This window comes from Balaenoptera ricei, chromosome 3 (genome assembly GCF_028023285.1).
Source record: "Balaenoptera ricei isolate mBalRic1 chromosome 3, mBalRic1.hap2, whole genome shotgun sequence".
Lineage (NCBI taxonomy): Eukaryota > Metazoa > Chordata > Mammalia > Artiodactyla > Balaenopteridae > Balaenoptera > Balaenoptera ricei.
Genome location: NC_082641.1, coordinates 31,577,247 through 31,601,419, shown reverse-complemented (window position 1 = coordinate 31,601,419; position 24,173 = coordinate 31,577,247). Strand labels below are relative to the sequence as shown.

The 24,173-nt window shown below is 37.5% G+C and overlaps 1 protein-coding gene across 3 annotated transcripts in view; it reads right to left on the bottom strand.

The window, feature by feature from the left end:
- The window catches only part of WDR70 (WD repeat domain 70), a 327,284-nt gene that overhangs the window by 156,299 nt on the left and 146,812 nt on the right, over window positions 1-24,173 (bottom strand). The gene's annotated exons all lie outside the window — the stretch shown is intronic.

Here is a 24,173-nt window from a genome sequence, read left to right as displayed (position 1 = left end):
TATTGTCTGAAGACTCCTCTTTGTCTCTTACATAGTGTCCTCAGAGTTTAGTCCCAGGCCCTTCTTTTTTTTTTTTTTTTTTTTCACAAATGAAAAGCCCTCTGCCTGGTTGCCTCATCTCTCTCATGTTTTCAATTACCATATACTCATGACTTGCAAAGCTGTATCTCCAGAACAGGTAATTCCTGAGTTTGAGAGCCAAATAACTGCTGTCTTCTGGATACTTCTCTGAAATTTCACAGGTACCTCAAACTTAACACTTTCAAAATTAAACTGTCTTCCTCCCAAACCCCCTGCTCTTCTTGTGCTGACCTTCCACCTCAGTGAACTGGCCAGCCAGTCCTCCAAGCTAAAAACTTGGACATTATCCTTGACTCCTCTCTCTCCATCACACTTGCCATTTATTCAGTCCCTATGTCCTGTCAATTTTGCCTTTTACTTGAATTCACCTACTTCTCTTCATCCCAACTGCTATTGTCCTGATTTATGGTCCCATCATCTCTTGCATGAAATTACTACAAAACCCTTCTAACTAGACTTCCTCGCCTCTGGTCTTGCTTCCCTCCAAACTACCCTCCACAATGATAATGTCTCATAGCACCTTGTGTGATCCAGTTCCTAATTACATTCTGGACTTATCTCTTGCCACTAGCCCCCTACATATTCCATATTTCCAGTCATATTTGACCATTTCTCTTGCCTTTAGGTTTTCCTATATAGATTTCCCACGCATAAAATGCTATTTCTGTTCTCATTTTCTGGCTAATTCCCGCTCTCTCTTTAGATCTAAAATTACACATCACTTTTTCAGGGGAGCCACTGATCCCCCAACTGCTTCCCCCTTTTTTTCTTTCTTTTTTGAATGGGGTATTTTTTTTAAGTTTCTTTTTTTCATTGAGGTATAACTGACAAAAAAAATTGCAATATAAAGTATACAATGTGATGCTTTGATATAAATATACACTGTAAAAAAGATTCTCACCATGGAGTTAATTAATTATCATCCCACATATTTACTGTGTGTGTGTGTGTGTGTGTGTGTGTGTGTGTGTGTGTGTGTGTGTGAGACAGAGGGAGAGAGAGAGAGGGAAAAAACACAAGTTCTACTCTCTCAGCAAGTTTCAGTTATACAATACAGTATTGTCAACTATAGTCACCATGTTATACATTGGATCCTCAGACTTTATTCATCTTGTAACTGTAAGTTTGTACCCTTTTACCAACTTCTCCCTATTTCCCCCACCTCCTAGCCCCTGGTAACCACCATTCTACTCTCTGTTTTTATGAGTTCAATTTTTTTTTTTTTAAGAGTCCACATGTAAGTGATACATGCAGTATTTGTCTTTTTCCATCTGGCTTATTTCACTTAGTAATGTCTTCCCAGGTTCATCTATGTTGTCAAAAATGGCAAGATTTTCTTCTTTTTTAAGGCTGAATAATATTCTATTGTGTGTACATGTATGTATGTAAATACATATATATGTATATATGTAAGTACATATATATATATACACACATACATACACACACATACATATCTCACATTTTCTTTATACATTCATCTGTTGACAGACACCTAGGCAGTTTCCAGACCTTGGCTATTATGAATAATGCTGTACTGAACATGGGAGTACAGATATCTCTCCAAGATAAGGGTTTCATTTCCTTTGAATACATAACCAGAAGTGGGAATGCTGGATCATATCGTAGTCCTGTTTCTAATTTCCTGAGGAACCTCCATACTGTTTTCGATAGTGGCTACACCAGTTTACATTCCCACTAACAGTGCACAAGGGTTCCCTTTGCTCCACAACCTTTCCAGCATTTATTATCTCTTGTCTTTTTGATAACAGACATCCTAACAGGTGTGAGGTGATATCGCATTGTGGTTTTGATTTGCATTTCCCTGGTGATTAGTGATGTTGTGCACCTTTTAATGTACCTGCCCAACCGCTTCCTCTTATGTGTTCCTGTCGTAGGTGTTCCTATCCCACTATAATTTAATTTGCTGGTTACTTATCAGTATATTCCTAGACTGTAAGCTCACAAAAGCCCTTGGCACAGTGCCTATGCATACCGTAAGAGCTCAAAAACTATTTGTGCTATGGCTAAACAAATGATGAGGAAATCCTTAACACATTTCATCAAAACACTGAGCACACATAAGATTTAAAAATGGTACAGGATGACAGGGGACTTCCTGTGGTTCCACTTCTAATAAGGTCAACAGGACAAATAATATATGAAATACTATGGTAAAAGGACACCAAAGACATTGAAACAGATTATTCGAAAGAGGGTAATTCAGTTCAACAAACACTTGGAGGTGGCCAACAACAATGGAAATAAGCTGCTCTTGTCTTTGATTCACTAATTTTGCAGAAATATCATTCAGGATGACTTTCTGAGAAAGCAACAACTGACCAAAAAGCAAGCTGATGTCTGAAGCTTTTTTTCCCCCAAAGAAACATGTTCTAAGACCAACCATTATACAGAAGTTAAGACACTGCTGCATAATAAACTACCCTAAATCCAAGGGCTTAAAACATTGAACATTTCTTGCTCTTAAATCTACAGGTCAGTTGCCAATTCCATCTTGACTGCGCTCTCTCATGATTCTGTAATAGTCTGATAAATTAGCTAAGACTGGCTTATCTAGAATGGCCTCCCTCACATATATTGAGGTTGGCTGGCTCTTGGATGAAGTGCAGGCTTGATGGGGACACATCCAGCAGGCTAGCTCAAGCTAATTCTCATAACAGCTAGACAGGGTTCCATAGGCAGAAATGCACAAGGTGTCTTAAGGCTTAGCTTCATAATTGATATACAATCACCTTTGCCACATTTATTAGCCAAAGCAAGTTACAAGACCAGCCCAGACTCAAGAAGTAAAAGAACTCTATCTCTGCGGAGTCACATTTCAAGGGTCATAGACAGAGAGAGAGAAAAATCAAGGTCATTTTTTGCAATCGATCTCCCCCCACACTATTAGGCCCTATATGTATCTACCTGTGGGTGGTACAGTTCAGTATATGATATTCATAATGATGATTTTGATTCAGCAAGGAGTTAAATAACACTCAGTATATTATAGGCAGAGAAGTATACTATAAAAAGCTTTTCATGATCAGAATGAAAGTTAAAAGATTTACACTAGATAACTCACTTATTGTGGTATCATTCCCCATTGATTTCAGAGAATAGTGTTTTTACCGCAGTGCATTAATTGTTCACTGTGAGTGCTACCAACAGGCTTGAGAAAGTAATAGGACAGTCCATTGTATCACTGGTGAAAGGATTCAATTAAACTAAACAAAGGCTAAGCCCAAGTCAGATCCTTTTAATATAAAGAAAAACGTGTACTTATATAATTCAGGAAAAGGAATTCCTAAGCACCTGCACACAGAGATAAAATTCTATAAAAACACTGACAGAATCACTCACTAGACTCTAGTACCATAAGAAGCCTGGTGACTGGGTGGGTAGGGATAAATGAGGAGTTCTTATGACAAATTCACGTAAACCTTGAAACCTTCTAGAATGAAAATTAAATTAAAATGAAAAAATACTTTCATATGTGCAAACTGATATTAGTAAGGTATTTTTCAGCAACCACAAAAACCATGCTGGCCTTGATTAGGTAAATAGAAACCAGACCAAATTACAGATAAGCTTGAAAGCATGCAGATCTTCAAATCCAAAGATATTACTGGGTGCACTTGATCCTTAGACTATGTGGCCTAGTTTTGCTGGATGACCCTCTAATTTCTGAAAAGTGCTACAGGATCCTCCTGACAACGACCTCTCTTAACTCCAGCACGGGAACTCTTAGCATTTCCGATGTGGATTTTAGAGACAAAGATAGAACACTGAGACCTGCCAAGGCTGAAAAGGATATCACTTTCAAAGGTTAAAAAAATTCTCCCCCCCCCCCGCCTTTTTTCTGATGACTACCCAATTACACAAGCCAGGCATGATAACTGGGAACAGTGAAAGAAGTCTCCTACAGGCATGGACAAAACTGCCTGTTCAAGTGAAAAAAATGCATGAGATACAGCAATAAAATGCGTCTTTTGGGGGCTGCACATGGCGTAGCTTATTTAGCATGAAAAGAAATTTTTTGAATATAAAACAAAAAACTTGGAACCTAATTATATTATTAGCATTTCTTATCAGGGGCCTATTTTGTACTATTTAAACAGCATAGCTTTTTTTTTTTTTTTTTTTTTACATAAGAGCATCAAGTTATTAAAGAGATTTATTCTTAAAAATCTGTAGGCAGAACAAAATTTTGTAAAGTGAAACCCATTCTTCCTCTGAGAGCTATTATAAAATCCAACATGTGTATCTATATATAAGCATACTCCTAAGACCATGGATTTAGGTTATATTTTTGTGTACCGCAATAAAGTTGTAGTGTGATGTCTACTTTTATGATGATCCTCATTTTCCACCTGCCCAGTTGATCTATGTTCCAAGCTTCTCTTGTCAACATCCAACAATGGCAATGTTTTAGTCTTCTTACTTATTTACAATGCAAAAATAATGTTTTGGTTTTCTATTCAGAGGAGAAACCTAAGGCATGAATTCAAGAATGGAGTCTTGTTCAGCCTGTGGGTTCTTCTAGTATCTTGGCTGTTGAAGGTATTTGCCATTGCTTATTATCACGGAGACAGTGAAAAACAGCTACCATAGGAATAGTCACAGTAAACTACTATTATTTGTTTTTGCAGACCCCAGGTTCTGTCATTGCTTCCTAAAAAGAGTCAGAGAAGTCTTATAGTGATGTTCCTAAAACAGGTCTTTTTCTCAGAGTTCTTATAATCAATTTCACAACATCTTTTCACTCCATACACGTTGGAGTTTAATACAATAACAGTCGTTGTATGATTCCGACAGTTCTCAGCTGAACTAAATCCCAGATGAACTATAAAGCAGATCTCTACCTGAACGAAATCCTCAGTATACCTGCCAACTTCAAAAACTATTCCCTTACCCTCTCAGTATCAATCCCTCGCAGTATCAATCTCAGTATTTAAACCAGGTAAAACTAGACTAACCTTGTATGATAGGCACATATTTGTGATAATTAACCCACTAGTCATTCATACAATCAGGTGCCCGAAGTCACATAGCTAGCAAGGACCTTAAGAGCTTGCATGAGTGAAGAAATGAGTATGATCAGTAAAGAATGTCAACTGTTTGTGTGCAAAAAAGGAATGTTTCTAAGACTGAGAAAAAAATGCAAAGTTTATTTTAAAGTATTTTAAACAGAAATTCTATTATAACTGTTATGTAAATACTTATTTGTACTGTGAGAGAAAGGTATTCTAAGCAAAGATAAATACAATCAAGGTCATTTTACTTATCCCAATTTGGGCGTTAAAGGAAAGAAATATTTACCTCAAATTTTCAGAAATAAAAACAAAAAAAGAGGTAGATTCAACCAACTTTTGCTAAATAACAGTAGGTAATTAACAATGTACTACTATGCCTAATTAAAACATATGATGATGAACTATTGTTAACAACATGAAGGAAGTAAAACCTTAGCAACATTGCTACCAATATTTAATAAAATAGAACTTAATTACATAATTTCATTAATATGAAAGATCACTGGTATTAAACTATTAAAACTATTATTTACTTTAACTTCAATGCAACATTTTAGTCAAAAAGTAACAAAAAGTAGATTAGTGGTTAGCACAGGTTGAGGGATGGGAAAAATGGGCAGTTAACTGCCAATGGGTATGGGGTTTCATTTTGGAGCAATGAAAATATTTTAAAAACTAGATAAATGGTTGCACAACTCTTCAAATATACTAAAAACCACTGAACTGTACACTTTAAAAGGGTAGATTTTATGATATGTGAATTATATCTCAATAACAATTTTTTTCATAAAAAGCAAATAATGCTAAACATTTTCATTACCTATGTGAATTCCTGAAAAGAAAATAATTATTTATTCCTGGGTAATATGCTGAACATATTTAAATCTTTTATCTGTAAACTTCTTTGTCTATTATTTTCTAGGAAATTATCTCCCTGAACAGTTACTCTGGTGCTCTAAATATCCACAGGCTTCTAAACAACTCTTCAAAACATAGAAATGACACTAAACATTGAAGATTTCGACATCTTGACAAATGCATTTTATTTAAAAGGGTTTAAATTCCAGTGGGCTACATAATATAAAGACACCTGTTTTCCTGGGAATTAACAGTTGTAAATACAGACAACATAAGTAATTTCACACATCAAGCTGATGTGTAATAAAATAAATCTACTCAAGGTTCTTCTTTCAACAAGATAACAGACTCTAACGATAAATGACTCCAGCTCATCTTGTTAAGATCAAAAGGGAATGACTTTCGCAGCAAAATATGCCTAACAGCTAAGCTATTTCACCAGCTCAGTTACTAACGACACAAAAGCAGTCTTGCACAAAGCAGCAAAAAGAAGAAAGAAGGGATTAGCAAAAGACCTGATTTGCCGAGGTTGTAAATTGCTTTGTAACTTTTATTTAGACTTTAGAGTTTTGTGTATCAAGATGAATATATCTGAATTGTGCTGACATCACAACAAATTTTTCCTTAACCTCTAAGCTCTGCAGATATTTCAAACCCACCAAAACTCGAGCTATATTAACAGTTCCTTCCTATTGCTACCTTATAACATAATATCAGAGCTAATTTGCCACAACTGGGACATCAAGAAAGAGCAGGATCTGTAAGATTACCGTCTAATGCTATCACATCATATAACTGTCATATAAAGCAGTTCGTTTTGTGGTGATGCTACTTCTAAAGGTTTAAAATAGTTTATTTCGTATTTAAATTGTAACTACATGAGTTACTGCAAATGATTATGCATAAAAACATGATCTGCACTTACGCTGCCTTTGAAATAAAACAGACACAATTAGAAAAATGTCAATGTCAATAGAAAAAATCTTTTCTAAAACCATAATTCAGAAACACTCCAATGAAAAAAGGTAAAGAGTTATTAAAACTATAATAGCAGTAAAAACAGATAACCTTATTCTTTTTTATATCTTAAGTTTTACCACCATTAGATCTCATACAGTTGTCATACCAACTGTAGCCTCAAAATTTCACTATAAGAGAGGAAAAGGAACTTTTTTCCTATCTCCAGTCTAAAGAGCTAAGCTTCCTCCAAAACTATCTACCATGCCCACATAATGGCTGATGAGGAAATTGAGCCTCAAAGCCACTGAGCAGCTTCTAGGTTTAAAACCCAAGTCTTCTGATTTTTCTAGAATGTCATTACAAGAACAAAGAAAATCTACCACTTGACTACACAAAATCTGATTATGAATTTGGCATCATCTACTCATATGCAGACCCCAGGACTATGAGTGCATCTTGGGTGCCTACAGTACAAGGGGTACTTATAGTGATTGCCCTAGCCCATTCCCTTCAAATACCTCTTTCTTCCTTGCCACTGTTCCCTTCAGCCTTAATTCTCTAAATCCATGAGTTCTTTTTCCCTTTTCCACACTAACACATTAAACAATTTTTACAGATATAAACAGCAAGTGCACTTACAACTTCAGATGCTACCTTTATGTTAAATCAACAGAGAGAACTTTTCTAGTTTTTACTAAAAAAGCAAGATGTCATAGTATAAACTATAATAAAAAAAATTCCACCCACCAGAGGATTAAGCTTTGCAAATACAATGAGACTTGCTTTATAAAAATAACCCTTATAATGATATGGCCGGTTGCCGAGACCCTCCTACAGTAAATCCTATCCCTGTTGGGGACAAAACAAGCCTTAGCACCATGCCAACATAACAGCTGCCAAAAATGAATTCTTCCTGATTCTGGAGAACTGTCACTGCATCCTCCTACCAAGGTAGCTAACCTTATCTGTTATGACCATGTGTTTTGACTATGTATCTTATACAAACATTTTATACAACTTTAATTAAACAGTTGTTTTGTTAGCACAGTGTATGCCATCTCTATGGTATCGATTAGTGAGAAAGACTTTATTTCTAAAAGAACTCAAAAATATGGTTTTAAAGACGACCAAAATAATCTTATCTCTCTGTTCTCTAGATTGGTTAATTCTATCTTTCTAAAACTTCGAGAGAGCCTACAGAGGATAAAAGAAGTACAAAATATTCCTGCTTTCATGGCACTTAAAGTAATATTTAAAGAGATAATATTAACAGAGTTGAAAATAATTGAAAACACTTAAGTGGATGGTACTACAGACTTTATTTCCTAATGGTCTTTCTCTGCAATACCCATGAGGTGAGACATAATGGGTCGGCAGTAGCCAGTCATAGACATCCTTCTTAGTAGATCTCCCCCAACAGTATGTATAATAGACAACTTGTCTCATGAAATTAAAGGAAGTATGAGGTTGATACAGTAACAGTGAACATGTGCAGGAGCCTACCAGTCATGGGTACCATGTACCACATGGCTGACTCAGTTAAAGCCACTGCCTGACTAGATAAATTGCTTAGACCTGTATTTTTTCCCTCAAGACTGACTTCTGTAAGCCTTGGTCATGTAATAAAATAAATGATAAGTAGCTGGTGGGGTGTCCTGGGAAGGCCCAAATGACTCCAACTGTCGCAAAGCTTCTAATATATAGGACTAGTCCCTGTTTTTTATTAGGAACTATGAAAGCATCTCAGACAGGTTCACTTACAACTTGAGATACGCAGTAGCCTGGTTTGAAAAAATACTACAGCAGTCAGCAATAACTAAGACATACAACTGCATGTTCTGTCAAAGGGCATGTATTTTCAAGATTTGAAATAGCACAAAAGATAAAAAAGAAAGGGCTTCCCTGGTGGCGCAGTGGTTGGGAATCTGCCTGCCAATGCAGGGGACACGGGTTCGAGCCCTGGTCTGGGAAGATCCCACATGCCGCGGAGCGACTAGGCCCGTGAGCCACCATTGCTGAGCCTGTGCTCCGCAACAAGAGAGGCCGCGATAGTGAGAGGCCCGCGCACCGCGATGAGGAGTGGCCCACACTTGCCGCAGCTGGGGAGGGCCCTCGCACAGAGGCGAAGACCCAACACAGCCATAAATAAATAAATAAAATTAAAAAAGAAAGGTCGGGGGACGGAGTCAAGATGGCTTACTAGGAGGATGCGGAATTCGCGTCTCCTCACAACTAGGGCACCTACCAGGCACCAGTGGGGTACACGGACCCCTAAGGGGACGGGGGGAACCCCCAGCGACTGGGTAGGACATGTGGCATGGGGGCAGTGAAAGGGGAGGAGAAGTGGAGGAGGGACGGGACTGGCATCCCTGAGGGGCAGCTGGGGAAGGGGAAGGGATCCCACGCCCGAAGGGGGAAATTGGGGAACCACTGGGAGGGCAGAGGATCAAAAGGGACCATGGCCAGGCTTCCCCTGCCCACTTGGACTCCCAGGAACCTGCTAAGATCCCGGGCCTGATCCTTTGCTCACCTAGGCCCCCTCCAGCAGTGCGGAATCTGAGGGAGTGGGAGGGAGGGAAGGGGAGCAAAAGTAAAGGTCAGACCTCCAGGACCGGCACCCCTGAGGGGTGGCTGGGGGGGGAAGGAGTTCCTACACCCAGTGGGATCCACCCACAGTTAGGGGTCCAGCGGGGATAGGGGAGACCCTGGGGGAGACGGTGGGGGAGGGGCACAAAGGAACGGAGGAGAACGCGGCCGGCGCTTTCCCTGTCCATGTAGGCACGGGGCTCCCGGGACTAATGCTCTGCCCTCGGAGACTCCCTCCTGCTGCTCAGAGTCCAAGCCCCACCCCTACATGCCCACCCAGGGCCCCACCTCTACGCTTGGAGACGCCCTCCAACGTGCTGGGCCTAAACCCCACCCACACACCCTCATCAGGGCCCTACTTCCAAACTCCAGAACTCCACACTCCAGACGTCCTCCTTTCCACGTGCTGCCTCTCCCCTTCTGCCCAGGTCCTAAGCAGAGGCCCCGCCCCATGCTCAAACGTCACCCCCACACCTGCCTAGGTCCCACCCCACCTAAACCCCACCCCTGCCTAAGTTCCACCCCCACCTTAAACTCCGCTCCCATAGCCAAGACTCCCTCCACCCTTTTAGATTGGGGTTCTGTTTTACCTTGTTGATTCATTGTTGTTAACTTTATTTTATTCTTTATACTTTGTTATTGTTCTCTACTTTTGGCTTGTCACCCCCCCCTTTTGTTTTCCTTTTTTCTGTTGTGGTTTTTTTTTTACCTTGCTGCAGTTGTTTCAATTATACTTTCATTTTTCCTAATATATTTTTTACCTTTCTAATTTTATTTTGTTTTTTATTCTTTGATATTGTACTGCTCTTTGTTTTCTTTCTTTCTTAATTTTTTTTTTTTTAACTGTGCCACAAAGTTTGCGGGATATTGGTTCCCAGGCCAGAGGTTGGTTCTGAGCTCCTGTGGTAGGAGCTCCGAGTCCAAACTGCTGGACTAACAGAGAACCTCAGACCCCAGGGAATATCAGTCGGAGTGAGGTCTCCCAGAGGTCCTCATCTCAGATTCAAGACCCAGCTCTATCCAACTGCCTGCAAATTCCAGTGCTGGATGTCTCAGGCCAAACAACCAGTAAGACAGGAATACAGCACCACTCATCAAAACAAACAAACAAACAAACAAACAAATGAAATGACAAAAAACTGTGTTACAGACGAAGGAGCAAGGTAAAAACCTACAAGACCAAATAAATGAAGATGAAATAGGCAACCTACCTGAAAAAGAATTCAGAGTAATGATAGTAAAGATGATCCAAAATCTCAGAAACAGAACGGAGAAAATGCAAGAAACATTTAACAAGGATCTAGAAGAGCTAAAGAGCAAACAGTGATGAACAACACAATTACTGAAATTAAAAATACTCTAGAAGGAATCAATAATAGAATAACTGAGGCAGAAGAACGGATATATGAGCTGGAAGATAAAATGGTGGAAATAATACCCAGGAAGCAGAATAAAGAAAAAAGAATGAAAAGAATTGAGGACAGTCATAGAGACCTCTGGGACAACATTAAACACACCAACATTCGAATTATAGGGGTCCCAGAAGAAGAAGAGAAAAAGAAAGGGTCTGAGAAAATATTTGAAGAGATTATAGTCTAAAACTTCCCTAACATGGGAAAGGAAATAGTCAATCCAGGAAGCACAGAGAGTACCATACAGGATAAACCCAAAGAGAAACACACCTAGACAATTATTAATCAAACTATCAAAAATTAAATACAAAGTAAAAATATTAAAAGCAGCAAGGGAAAAGCAACAAATAACATATAAGGGAATCCCCATAAGGTTAACAGCTGATTTATCAGCAGAAACTCTGCAAGCTAGAAGGGAGTGGCAGGACATATTTAAGTGATGAAAGGGAAGAACCTACAACCAAGATTACTCTACTCAGCAAGGATCTCATTCCAATTCGATGGAGAAATTAAAACCTTTACAGATAAGCAAAAGTTAAGATAATCCAGCACGACCAAACCAACTTTACAACAAATGCTAAAGGAACTTCTCTAGCCAGGAAACACGAGAGAAGGAAAAAACCTACAAAAACAAACCCAAAACAATTTTTAAAATGGTAATAGGAATATACATACTGATAATTACCATAAATGTAAATGGATTAAATGCTCCAACCAAAAGACACAGACTGGCTGAATAGATACAAAAACCAGACCCGTACATACACTATCTACAAGAGACCCACTTCAGACATAGGGACACATATAGACTGAAAGTGAGGGCATGGAAACAGATATTCCATGCAAATGGAAATCAAAAGAAAGCTGAAGTAGCAATTCTCATATCAGACAAAATAGACTTTAAAATAAAGACTACTGCAAGAGACAAAGAAGGACACTGCATAATGATCAAGGGATCAATCCAAGAAGAAGATATAACAATTGTAAATATTTATGCAGCCAACATGGGAGCACCTCAATACATAAGGCAAATGCTAACAGCCATAAAAGGGGAAATCGACAGTAACACAATCATAGTAGGGGACTTTAACAGCCCACTTTCACCAATGGACAGATCATCCAAAATGAAAATAAATAAGGAAACACAAGCTTTAAATGATACATTAAACAAGATGGACTTAATTGATATTTATAGAACATTCCATCCAAAATCAACAGAATACACTTTCTTCTCAGGTGCTCATGTAACATTCTCCAGGATACACCATATCTTGAGTCACAAATCAAGCCTTGGTAAATTTTTAAAAAGTGAAATCATATCAAGTATCTTTTCTGACCACAACGCTATGAGACTAGATATCAATTACAAGAAAAAAATTGTAAAAACTACAAAGACATGGAAGATAAACAATACACTACTTAATAACCAAGAGATCACTGAAGAAATCAAAGAGGAAAGCAAAAAGTACCTAGAAACAGATGACAACGAAAACATGACAACCCAAAATCTATGGGATGCAGCCAAAGTAGTTCTAAGGGGAGGTTACAGCAATACAATCCTACCTCAAGAAACAAGAAGTATCTCAAATAAACAACCTAACCTTACACCTAAAGCAATTCGAGAAAGAAGAACAAAAAAATCCCAAAGTTAGCAGAAGGAAAGAAATCATAAAGATCAGATCAGAAATAAATGAAAAAGAAATGAAGGAAACAATAGCAAAGATCAATAAAACTAAAAGCTGGTTCTTTGAGAAGATAAATAAAACTGATAAACCATTAGCCAGACTCAACAAGAACAAAAGGGAGAAGACTCAAATCAACAGAATTAAAAATGGAAAAAGAAGTAACAACTGACATGGCAGAAATACAAAGGATCATGAGAGATTACTACAAGCAACTATATGCCAATAAAATGCACAACCTGGAAGAAATGGACAAATTCTTAGAAAAGCACAACCTTCCGAGACTGAAACAGGAAGAAACAAAAAATATAAACAGACAAATCACAAGCACTCAAATTGAAAGTGTGATTAAAAATCTTCCAACAAACAAAAGCCCAGGACCACATGGCTTCACAGGCGACTTCTATCAAACATTTAGAGAAGAGCTAACACCTATCCTTCTCAAACTCTTCCAAAATATAGCAGAGGGAGGAACACTCCCAAACTCATTCGACGAGGCCACCACCACCCTGATACCCAAACTAGACAAAGATGTCACAAAAAAAGAAAACTACAGGCCAATATCACTGATGAACATAGATGCAAAAATCCTCAACAAAATACTAGCAAACAGAATCCAACAGCACATTAAAAGGATCATACACCATGATCAAGTGGGTTAATCCCAGGAATGCAAGGATTCTTCAATATGTGCAATTAATATAACCATATAACAAATTGAAGGATAATCTCAATAGATGCAGAAAAAGCTTTTGACAAAATTCAACACCCATCTATGATAAAAACTCTCCAGAAAGTAGGCAGAGAGGGAAATTACCTCAACATAATAAAGGTCATATATGACAAACCCACAGCCAACATTGTTCTCAATGGTGAAAATCTGAAACCATTTCCACTAGGGTCAGGAACAAGACAAGGTTGCCCACTCTCACCACTATTATTCAACATAGTTTTGGAAGTTTTAGCCACAGCAATCAGAGAAGAAAAAGAAATAAAAGGAATCCAAATCGGAAAAGAAGAAGTAAAACTGTCACTGTTTGCAGATGACATGATACTATACATAGAGAATCCTAAAGATGCTACCAGAAAACTACTAGAGCTAATCAATGAATCTGGTAAAGTAGCAGGATGCAAAAGTAATGCACAGAAATCTCTAGCATTCCTATACACTAATGATGAAAAACCTGAAAGTGAAATTAAGGAAACACTCCCATTTACCATTGCAACAAAAAGAATAAAATATCTAGGAATAAACCTACCCAAGGAGACAAAAGACCTGTATGCAGAAAATTATAAGACACTGATGAAAGAAATTAAAGATGATACAAATAGATGGAGAGATATACCATGTTCTTGGATTGGAAGAATCAACATTGTGAAAATGACTATACTACCCAAAGCAATCTACAGATTCAATGCAATCCCTATCAAACTACCAATGGCATTTTTCACAGAACCAGGACAAAAAATTTCACAATTTGTATGGAAACACAAAAGACCCCGAATAGCCAAAGCAATCTTGAGAAAGAAAAACGGAGCTGAAGGAATCAGGCTCCCTGACTTCAGACTATACTACAAAGCTACAGTAATCAAGACAGTATGGTACTGGCACAAAAACAGAAATATAGATCAATGGAACAGGATAGAAAGCCCAGAGATAAACCCACGCACAGATGGTCACCTTATCTTTGATAAAGGAGGCAAGAATACACAGTGGAGAAAAGAGATCCTCTTCAATAAGTGGTGCTGGGAAAATTGGACAGCTACATGTAAAAGAATGAAATTAGAACACTCTCTAACACCATACACAAAAATAAACTCAAAATGGATTAAAGACCTAAATGTAAGGCTAGACACTATCAAACTCTTAGGGGAAAACGTAGGCAGAACAGTCTATGACATACATCACAGCAAGATCCTTTTTGACCCACCTCCTAGTGAAATGGAAATAAAAACAAAAATAAAGAAGTGTGACCTAATGAAACTTAAAAGCTTTTGCACAGCAAAGGAAACCATAAACAAGATGAAAAGACAACCCTCAGAATGGGGGAAAATACTTGCAAATGAAGCAACTGACAAAGGATTAATCTCCAAAATATACAAGGAGCTCATGCAGCTCAATATCAAAAAACACAAACAACCCAATCCAAAAATGGGCAGAAGACCTAAATAGACATTTCTCCAAAGAAGATATACAGATGGCCAACAAACACATGAAAGGATGCTCAACATCACTAATCATTAGAGAAATGCAAGTCAAAACTACAGTGAGGTATCACCTCACACCAGTCAGAATGGCCACCATCAAAAAAATCTACAAACAATAAATGCTGGAGAGGGTGTGGAGAAAAGGGAACCTTCTTGCACTGTTGGTGGGAATGTAAGTTGATACAGCCACTATGGAGAACAGTATGGAGGTTCCTTAAAAAACTAAAATAGAACTACCATACGACCCAGCAATCCCACTACTGGGCATATATCCTGAGAAAACCATAATCCAAAAAGAGTTTGGACCACAATGTTCATTGCAGCACTATTTACAATAGCCAGGACATGGAAGCAACCTAAGTGCCCATCGACAGATGAATGGATAAAGAAGATGTGGCACATGTATACAATGGAATATTACTCAGCCATAAAAGGGAACGAAATTGAGTTATTTGTAGTGAGGTGGATGGACCTAGAGTCTGTCATACAGAGTGAAGTAAGTCAGAAAGAGAAAAAAAAATACCATATGGTGACACATGTATATGGAATCTAAAATAAAAATGGTTCTGATGAACCTAGGGGCAGGACAGGAATAAAGACACAGACGTAGAGAATGGACTTGAGAGCATGGGGAAGGGGAAGGGGAAGCTGAGACGAAGTGAGAGAGTAGCATTGACATATATACACTACCAAATGTAAAACAGAGAGCTAGTGGGAAGCAGCTGCATAGCACAGGGAGATCAGCTCGGTGCTTTGTGACCACCTAGCGGGGTGGGATAGGGAGGGTGGGAGGGAGACGCAAGAGGGAGGGAATATGGGGATATTCGTATGCATATAGCTGATTCACTTTGTTATTCAGCAGAAACTAACAGAACACTGTAAACCATTTATACCCCAATAAAGATGTTAATTAAAAAAAAAAAAAGTAAAGGTGTTAATCTAATACAGACAGATAATAGCTAATGTTTGGCTTAGCAGACAGACTCTCATATTTGACTTTAAATTGAGAATTCTGGGAAAGGGGATATAAGCTGCAGCTTATAAACTGTACATCTTAGCAGAAGGAACTGAACTAGATGATCTAGCTGTCATTAAAACTATATAACTTTAACCAGCAAAAATACATGGCACAACAGGTCAGAGAGTGCCTTTGAATACAGTAGAAAGAAAATAATTCATTGGGACTTCCCTGGTGGCACAGTGGTTAAGAATCCGCCTGCCAAAGCAGGGGACACGGGTTCGAGCCCTAGTCCTGGAAGATCCTACATGCCATGGAGCAACTAAGCCCGTGCGCCACAACTACTGAGCCTGTGCTCTAGAGCCCGCGAGCCACAGCTACTGAAGTCCACGTGCCTAGAGCCCATGCTCCGCAATAAGAGAAACCACCACATGAGAAGCCCGCACACCGCATCGAAGAGTAGCCCCCGCTCGCCGCAACTAGAGAAAGCCCGCGCACAGCAACGAAGACCCAATGCAGCCAAATAAATAAATAAATTTATTTTAAAAAATAATAATAATTCATCGAAAGGCAGTGGTTAATCCATAATGATTCTGAAGAATAGCTGGCTCTGACCTAGTCCCCCAAACCACTACAATGTTATTATTTTAATCACATGAAAAATAAATGTAGTAACTGTACCTTTCTATCTTGAATTATATAAATGCATAATTCAAGCTACTTTGGCAAAACTCAGTTATTAATGGCTTTTCTTGGTTTTAATTCTCTCCATAGCTAGCTTTGCTTAAATTGGCTAATTAAAATATGAAAATTTTGCTATCAAAAGGGAAGTACTAAAAAAACTGTAAAAGTTATCTTCTGAAAAGTTATGGACATAAGCAATAAATACAGTGAAAAACAGGTTCATCAGTCAAAACAAAACTAAATACGTAAGTGAAAGAAATGAAATTTTATTTTAATGTAAGAAAAACAAAATAAGCTTGGTGTTATTGAAGGATAAAGAGAGCCAATCCATATCTCCCAAGGCTTTCAAAAAGCTTTCTCTATTTCGACTGATGAACACATTTCCAGCCATCAGATAACACCCAAATAAGTCAATATTTCTATACAACTTTATAGCAGTATGCTCTGGATTAATATTTGTTGTTGAGAGAGATGAAGGAGGAGGAGGATGGCTGATGGAAGAAGAGAAAGAGAAGAAAAGGGGGGAGGGGAAGGAAGTGGAGGAGAGAGGGAGGACGAGCGGAGAAGGGGGAAGAGTAAGTGATGCCACACCAAAGTTCAATATGTCTTGCTTGAAGATAGGGTAAGAATACACATAATTATAAGTGTCAAAGGAAGATAAATTATTAATATTCTAGCTAAGGGTAGGGTGGTGGCAGGTATAAGGAAAAAAAAAAAAAGAAGCAACAAAACTAGGCTTACTAGCCTAAGAATGAGATCACTGTGGAGCCACCTACTTTTCTCTATAGAGGAATTTAAACTTACCTCTATGAATAACACAGATGGCTGGTAGACAAGGAAGAACAGGGAAATAAACTTCCACCAAGAAGGGGATATTTAAGAATCAAAGGAAAATATTAAATATGCTGAGTTCAAAACAAAAAATTTAGGGCCAACAGATATTAACATGGCAACTACATGCAATACAGTAGCTTTAAAAAGTAAACAGGAAGCTGTCAGAAAATCTAGATGGGTTACATCATAGTAAGTGCTCCTAAATAAATGTCTAATATCTATTTTAAATTTGACATTCCAAAGGGATTTCTTTGCATCTAAAAATGACTGAAATTCTTACAGAATATTATTATTAATGGAACTCGAATAGCCAATGCATTTGACATACTTAGAGTGAAATAGAGAGGTCATGCTACTTCTTATAGGAATTGTATTAAGAATATTATTAATATTAAGAAATAAATATGATTATAAATTAATATACATAATACATAATATATTTCAAAATAAATTCCAAAAAGAATCTAAATTAAATGTTCACCCAACGGAAATGTAAATAATTCATTTTTTATTATATAGTCAACTCTTGTGGGGTAGATTATTTAATGTATGGATTACTCATGGGAAATATGTTTATTTAATAAAATACTTAGAATTATCATAAACCAAAATAAAATTCTTATTAGAAGATGCTTAACGTTGAAACTATATAACTACCAAAGACTCACGACTCACCACTGACACTATTACAAATTCAAAACATTCCTCTTACCACTAAAACTATAGCACCTCCCAGCCTTTGTCAAAGTGAATCTCCAGAACAAAGCAATGATTTCATATTCCTATGCAAAAAGTAGGTAAGAGAAGAAAAAAAGGAAGAAGGGATCTTGTAATTGCCCAATGTGTCTTGTTGCAAGAGAATTAAATGAGTTAATACATACAAAGTGTTTAGAAGAGTGCATCTGGCACATAGCAAGCATTCAATAACACTGGCTATTATTCCCATACAAAAATAGTGTTTTACAGAAGTCCTAGTCTCTGTAAACTATCTAAGAAGAATAAATAACCCATATTTGGTAAACTCAGTGTGGATCTTCAGGGTCAGTGCCTTGCCAATGCTCTTCAAGGCCCATCAGCATTAATTATAAAAGCTACTTGGGTGGTCATTAACATGAGTGATTTTGTTAAGCTTTTTTAAAAATGAACTTTATAAATGTCAAGCACTAGTTCTGCTGTTTTGAAACAATAGCTAACTTCTTTTCATGCTGGCTGATCATATATTTCGAGTCAATTTAAGTTAACTGATCTTTTCTTTTGGAAGTTATTCACGTTGCGTCTAAAAACAAAATCTCAATGATTTCATTTCTAATATATAATTCCATTTCAAAAAGAAAATAAAAATATTAAATCCTGTGTAATCCCTCAATATACACTTCCTAATATAACACTAATTTGGATATAAAGACATTGGCAGTTGGCTCCCATCCTCTACAACATGCTCACCCCAGGGATCTATGAAAAAAGATTAACTCATATCACTACATTATATTTACTAATTATTCCGTGAACTGGGTTGGGCTTTTCCTGCTAAGTCATGAATTTTTCCAATGCATTTATTGCCTGCAATTCTACCGGCTGCCATTAGGTGGTACCTGCTAATGGAAGCTAAGAAGAAAAGAGGTAAAGCACACAACACAATTCTATAAACAAAAGAATATTCTATCAATGATCATCATAATAAAATGTCGCTAACTGTTCACTATAAGGTTGGTTATATAAAAAATATAATTTGAAATAATACAAATAATTCTATAACACATATTTAACCTTTGGTTATTTTTTTCCAGTAAGTTTTTATAAAAATCTGTAATTGATAACCTAGAAGACAGCAGCCTAGAGTTTCTTCTGTTCACTGCTTCTGCTTATTCTTCCTTTCTGTGACCATTTTAAGACTTCTGGGCTTCAGAGTTTGGTATGAAATCTTACTGGTGCCTGGAATTATTTTCCTTTAACTACTTTCCTAGAAGACTTCAACTCAAAATATTCAACCCTCAACTCAAACATTATTTCCTTTGTGAAGCTTTCCCTGATCACCAAACATCTTACTCCAAATCTGCCACAGAGCTTGAGGCAGATGGGCCTAGGTACAGTACTTATTTAGTCCTCTATAACATAGTGGGCCAAGGCATAAACATAGATTTTATGAGCCAGCAATGCTGGACTATGACCAAGATTAAATCAGCCGATAAAGACAGCCAGTTCTTCACAGGCCCAGATCTGGTACAGTCATGCTCACTATTTTCCACAATAACTCTTAAACAGGTACATGACTTAGTAGCTGTCTTTGGTGGTGTTGGCCAAATAAAAACAATCCAAGTGTACAAACAAAGGGAGAATTGTACTAAAACAGTGGCAAAGTTAGCATTCTTATAGCATAAGAAAAGTTTGCAATAAATTAATTAACCATATGAATCAACTGTCTGCTGTGGAAAGCTGTTGTTAAGTCAATATGTCCATAATCCCTCTGAGAGAGATATAAACCTTTCAACAACACTAACAATAACAACAGTAATAACAACAGATAACTTAGGGGTGCTACCATGAGATGAACACTATCCTAAGCACTTTAGGTATATAAATTCATTTAATGCTCACACAACCCCATTTTACAGAAGACAAAGCAGAAGCACGGAGACACGAAATAACTTGCCAAGAGTCACTGTAAATGGCAGAGTCTGGATTCAAACCTGCAGAGTCTGGCTCCAGGGTCCAAGCTGAGAACTACATTTTACTGCCTTGTAACTAAAAGGAATGTGGAATATTTTCAAAACCTGGAGAAAAGACACAATGGTGAAGTTGTGATCATGTCCTATACTGAAACGGGGAGTGACTTTCCCATAGCAGGAAATACCTTATGCTAAGACCCACACATTCACACACCCACTCACCCTCCAACACCTACAACTGAAACAAAACAGTACTAACCATGACACAGTATAACAATTTCTACTTGATTTTATTTTGTAAAAAGTGCTGGTCATGACCCAAAAGGGGTCTCACAATGGAGTCTGGAACACACTGCACTACCCCAGGATCAGCTTTACCATGCAACCATCTACTCTGAAGGAAGATATAGTAAACAGGATACAGATGATTGTGGGCTTAAGATAACTAAAGCTAGCGAGGGAATGTGGTATAATGGACCCAGGCATGAGGTCCAATCCCTACTCCACCTCTAAATAGATGTGTGACCTAGTGAGTAACTTCCTTCTTTGAGCCAGTGCTGTGAGGATTAAGTGAGACAGAGTATATAAAGCTCCTGGCCCTTAACACATATAAAGAAACACCAACTCTTGGGGTCTACTCTGTTGGTTTGCAGTAGTTTTCATAAAAGCAGAGGTTGGGGTTATTTTGAAATAGGAAATGATCCAGTGATTGATACTACAACTTATTGAAGACTCAAGAACCATCCTCTCTGGAAAAAACTTTCTCTTTCCCAGGTGAGTCTGAACTAAGGCCCAAGCTGAAAAGTAACTGGAGGAAAACTATGTTCTTCCATTATAGGATCCATGTCTCCTAGCAAACAGGGCTTCATGTACCTCTGAAGAAACAATCCAGAATGAGCCACTCCCATGTCCTTGCTGCAAATCATAGTGTTATGGGTGCCCAACGATCCTGGGAGCCTGGGAAGCACCCTGGAGAGTAAGGACCATGTTGTATTCATCTCTGTGCATTCAGCTCAAAGCATAGTGCCTAATGCAGCTCCTGACCCACAACAATAGATATAAAATAAATATTTGCTGAGCTTAACTGAAGAAAATTTCTTAGCTCTGGCCTGTGGAGAAAAGATCCTCCAATGCAAAAGATATCTTCTGTTTCATTTCTGTATGACTCCCTTTTTGCCTCTTCTTCGTGCATTCCCACAGTGGACAGTCATGTTGGTAACTATTTTTACACTACCCACTGCTTTCACTCCTCTTTCCTACTCAAAGCCTATTTAGTATTGGCTTACTTCTCTGTAGTTTAGCTTTAGAATTGTTCTTCACATAGATAACGGGTGCTTATTGAAAGGGCAGAATTAAATTAATGCAGCCTAAGACTTTTATTTTACAGGTAAAGACATTGGTCCTGGAAGGGCAAGTATGTTGCCCAAGCTCTCACAGGTAGTAGATGACAGATGTTGAATTAATTTATGGTCCAAGCTTTGCATTACAGTAATGACAAACTTGGCCTTGTATATTTTAAACACATTTGGTTGAAGAAAATAAAAAACCCAGAATGGAAGTAAACTTGTATTGAGCACCAACTATGTGCCAAGAACTATGCTTTCCATATATCACCACATTTAAAACTTGCAACAAGCCTACGAAATTGCACAAATATATATTTTGTAAATTCTCTGGGTGACATGAAAAAACACTGAGCTTTGAAGATACACATAGCTTTCTCTGCCAATGTTAATATACTAAGATAGACTGTACTAATTGGAGAAGCTCAATATGAGCTGCCAAAAATGCTGAGTTACATATTTTTTAAAAATATAGTAAATACAGAACTTTTAACTGCATTCCACAAGTAGAATTAAACTAAGTGTTATGACAAAGAAATCCTTTAAAAGCTGGTATGGATGGCAATTTAATAAAATTGCATTAACAGACATTAAAATGTCCACACACCCCAAGGAGCTTTTCTTTATATGTGTCCTACCTATAGATGTTTACCACAACAGCACAAAGTTTTAAATTATCTATTGACTCAATTAAGACTATCAACAAACTCAGGGAGTTCCCTGGTGGCCTAGTGGTTAGGATTCCGGGCTTTCACTGCCTTGGCCCGGGTTCAATCCCTGGTCACTGAACTGAGATCCCGCAAGCCGTGCAGCCAAAAAAAAAAAAGAGAGAATATTAACAAACTCATATGTTAGCATGTTTTTATGAAAATATATATATAAACAAAAATGTCACATGAAAATATAACTTATTTTCCAAAGGAAACAAACAAAAATAGTAAGAAATGTAGCACTATTCTACATTTTTGCAAATCACTTTGAAGTGTGACTTTAGTAAAGGAGAGTACTGAGTACTTCTGTATTCAATCTGTTACAATATGCTGTTCTTGTTAAACTACATGAAGGGAAATCCATCACACAGGTATGCAGTGGGAAAAAGGAGTATTTTAATAGCCTTTTCAGATAGTTGTGGATATTCTTCAATACTGCACCAAAATTCAACCAGTGGTAGTTTCTTAAAAGTTAGCTGCAAGGTGGAATCTGAAACTAAGTCAATACACTTTACACACTCTTACATTAAAATCTATAGGTCTATCTTAAACTTTGCAGAGATCCTTTCTGTAACATCATGCACTGGTCACTTAAAAAATATTGGTCGCTGGGCTATGCAAATCTTCAAAATGTTGATATATTTCATTAAACAATTGTAAAAAGAAACCCCAAAAACCATACTCATTAATATAACTGATTTCATCAAAAACAAAACAAAACAAAACAAAAACCATTTAAGTACTAAGAAGCTGTCAAGCTCAAAGAAATATTTTTAAATTTCCAAAGTTCTATATTTTACCTGAAAACTCAAATTTCAACATTGGACACAAATCTGTCAGTTGTTTTCATTAAAATAATAGTGACTTCGTTCATTTTTTTAAATAAAATGTCTGCCAAATATCCAGTCTGAATAACCATAATTTGTCTGTTGACAGTTCTTACAAGTAAAAATGATGTTCCATGAAAAAGAAAGCTGGCTCACAACTCAATCATGCAAGTGCTTTTCCTTCAAACAATCACGTTTTGGTATGCAGCAGAAGTGCTTTATATGCCATTCCCATTTTGGCATAGAGAACAGTAAAGACATGTACTCAAGTGTTAAGATTTCATAAAACTAATGATTTTTACTGCTTCATCAAGGACATCCTTATGGAAAACTGGCATTTTTTAAAAAATTATAAATGTGTGGCAGTAAATACAATGAATACTCATGCAGTTTGGTACCACTGCCTTGATTAAGGCCAAGATACCAGGGGTTTTACCCACCACTGCTTTGGTGTCATCAGTGCAAATGTCAACCCAGTGAATAAAGCCAAATTATGCCTTACCATTTTTATGAAAATAGTTCTGACCTTGTAGAGCAGCAAAAAGATCTCAGAGACCTCCAAAGGTCCCTGGATCACACTATGAAACTGCTGTTGCAAACCACTGTTTCATTCATCATTATATCTCCTATACTGTATCTTCATATTAGAGAATTTGCTACATATATTTTGTTGTCCAATAGCCAATCCACAGTGCATAGTAAATACATTCTAATTGATGATGCTAGTCTCCTAAATCTAAGAGAAATTATGTGAAAAGGGCTCTGGAAGATTTTTCTCAACTGTGGGTTGAAATGCTTGCTCTACCATTGGCTAACTATCTATGTGACCTTGTCTAAGTCACTTCTCTCAACGTCAGTTTTCCTATCAGGTAAGAGCTGGACTAGCTCAGTGATTCTCACCTGAGGCGTGGGTAGCATATGGATGGAGATTAGATTCACTACAAATGATGAGCAGTGTTACTGATGGGAGTATGTTTCATGTATGAAAACCCTAAAAGCATAAAAAAGAATCACTGACCTAACAGAATGAAAGCCACTCATTATAAAATTCTTAGAATATGGTTACAACTGCCCTGAACTTCACCCATCCAATTTATTCCATAGAGATGTTAGGGTAATTCATTTTAATGTAAATCTGACTGTGTCACTCCCCTGCTTAAAATCCTTTAACCTCTTGTAGTTGTCCTTGGAATAAAATCCAAATGTGTTCAACATGATCTGTAAGGCCCTGCATGATTCGGTCCCCACCTACTTAAGCAAATTCATCTCATGCTGCTCTCCATCTTGCTCGCTGTGCTTTAGTGACGTTGGATTTCTCTCAGTTCCTA